This window comes from Gossypium hirsutum, chromosome A02 (assembly GCF_007990345.1).
Source record: "Gossypium hirsutum isolate 1008001.06 chromosome A02, Gossypium_hirsutum_v2.1, whole genome shotgun sequence".
NCBI classification, from domain to species: domain Eukaryota; kingdom Viridiplantae; phylum Streptophyta; class Magnoliopsida; order Malvales; family Malvaceae; genus Gossypium; species Gossypium hirsutum.
Genome location: NC_053425.1, coordinates 27,476,001 through 27,479,121, shown reverse-complemented (window position 1 = coordinate 27,479,121; position 3,121 = coordinate 27,476,001).

Here is a 3,121-nt window from a genome sequence, read left to right as displayed (position 1 = left end):
TATTTCAAGAATGCCAACGAACATTTTTATATCTTCATTCAGCCCATCTTCGAAGCGTTTACACATGACAGCCTCGGACGAAACACATTCCCGAGCGTATCTACTAAGTCTAACAAATTTTCGCTCGTAATCAGTAACTAACATAGAACCTTGCTTAAGCTCAAGAAATTCCTTCCATTTTTGATCAACAAATCTCTGACTGATATACTTTTTCCGAAACTCAGTTTGGAAAAACTCCCAAGTTACTTGCTCCCGGGGTACAACAGAAGTCAGAGTACTCCACCAATAGTAGGCAGAATCACGTAGCAAGGAGATAGCACACTTTAGACATTCATCGGGTGTACAAGATAGCTCATCGAGTACCCGGATAGTGTTGTCCAACCAAAATTCAGCTTGCTCGGCATCGTCGCTATCCGTAGCTTTAAATTCAGTAGCCCCATGTTTTCGGATTCGGTCAACTGGGGGCTTATTTGACCTTATTTGGTCAGTTACCGGAGGTATTGTAGGTGCGGGGGTGGTGTTTGTCGGGAATGGAGGTTGTGGAACAGCCGTATTAGTTCGAATGTATTGGTTGAACCAATCATTCATCACGCTATAGAAAGCTTGTCTAGCTTCATCGTTCGGGTTACTCGCATTAGGTTGAGAGTCCACCGGCGCTGTCCCTTGTGCGGGAGCAGGCGCTACACTCTCAAGATCATCAGCTACCGCTCGGTTGGGATCGGGATCCATTACTATAAATAAACACATTTGCAAATGTCAGAAATCACCACACTATCAATTAATCACATAAAATGGCATGTATAGCTAGACCCCAACACATTACGGTAGTCCTAGAATCGACTAAACCGTAGCTCTGATACCACTTAATTGTAACGCCCCGAACCCGAGACCGTCACCGGAGTTGAATACGAGGTGTTGACAGACCTTTAAAAATTTTTCCAGACACTGCCCAGTCTGAGTACTAGTCGCTTCAAAAATCATATCTTGAGTTTCACAACTCGAAAATCAGTTTTGTGATTTTTCCCTGAAACTAGACTCATGTCCCCACCTATATATTTTTTTCTAGAATTTTTGGTCGGGCCAATTAGTACAGTTTATTAGTCAAAGTCTCTCATGTTACAGGGGTCGACTACACTGACCTTTTCCCATTACGACTGGGATATCTCTCTGCACAGGGCTTCAATACTAATGCCGTTTGTTTCTATGGAAACTAGACTCAGAGAGGAATCCATACATATATGGTATGACCCCTAATTATCTCTGGTCAATTTATAGTGAATTTCCAAAGGCGGAACAGTGAATCCAGAAACTGTTCTGGCCCTGTTCCACAAGAACCCGAATATCTCTTTCTGTACTGTTCCTATAATTGTTTCGTTACTTCCATATGAAAGTAGATTCATCAAGGTTCGATTACATAATTTATTCACTATTTAATTCCACTCCTACGAATTTATGTGATTTTTCAATTCTACACCACTGTTGCTGTCAAAATCTGTTTTCAAGATAAACTTTACCTATTTTGTGGTTACCATGGACCAACTAGGGTTTTGCCATACATAGGTCCACATGTGATCATATTTAGCCATTCCAATGGCTGATCATTAGCCCAACACTTCCATTTCAATCCATAGTCACATCGTGAAACCATATATATACATACATAAACACAAATGGTCTAATGCCATACTCCACATCTACAAGCCATTTTCGCATGGCTTTACACACATACATCACAAAAGAACTTAAACAACAGGGGGTAATCCTATACATGCCATATCCAGAGTTCAACTAAAGAGTACCAAAAGAGCTTGATAGTGTAGATGACTTCGACTTCGCTGATCCCGAATCCGATAGCTAACGAACAAAATCTATAAAACAGAGAGCCAAAGCAACCGGGTAAGCATTTTTAAGCTTAGTAAGTCTCAAGTAATGAAATCGGCTTTGACTACAGTATTACATTCACATAGCTAACTAAGTCATTTTATTTACACACATTCTCATAATCCTACTTACTTCACACTTCATCAACATATATACACAAGGTATCAACCTTTCTAAAAGCCGAAAATTCGTTAGCCGATCGCACGAATACTATTTAAAACGAATCGACTTTTCCAATGCACATGCAACATACCTTATCGTTCGGGTTGGTCGAGCATATTTATTGAATTAGTTACAGCACAAAACGCTCACATTCAAACCCAAGTTTCTTCGGTATTTAACCGAATACAACCGCAAACACATTTACCTTCGGGTCTTAACCCGGACATATCAACTTGCATAATTGCCTTCGGGTCTTAGCCCGGATATATCATCTCGCATAATTGCCTTCGGGTCATAGCCCGGACATATTAACTCGCATAATTGCCTTCGGGTCTTAGCCCGGATATATCAACTCGCATAATTGCCTTCGGGTCTTAGCCCGGATATATTAACTCGCATAATTGCCTTCGGGTCTTAGCCCGGATATATTAACTCGCATAATTGCCTTCGGGTCTTAGCCCGGATATATTCCAATGCTCATGCACACATATATCAATAATCATAACACATCCATATCATTTCTTCGTTACTAAGGCTCAAACACAAAACATTTATTAAACCTTTCAAATTTCGGCTCAGTAGCCGCACACAAAGAGCATAATTTCAATTGGCTTTATAACATAGTCTCTAAGCACTTTCGACTATCCGTCATAGTATGACTATTCATTTCAATATAATTCAAGTAGGGTCATTACTCGAAGACTTACCTCAAATGTCGTCGAACGACTTCAACGGCTATTCAATTACTTTTTCCTTCCCTTTATCGGATCTAGTTCCCCTTTGCTCTTGAGCTTAAGTTCAACAAAATTTAAAATAGTCATTAATCGACTATTCAAGTATTACTTTCAGAATAATATTATATATATTGATCCGACTTTCACACACATAGATTATAGCAAGCTTTATATTAATCAATAAATAATTCATCGGCAAACTTTCATTAATGCTTACAACAAAATCACATATTCACTACGAGCTGTTTTCCTGAGCAGTAGTTACTAAATTACTTATAACTGGAGCTACTAAACTCCAAATCACTTGCCGTTAATTTTCCCTGAATATAGACTCGTATATCTTC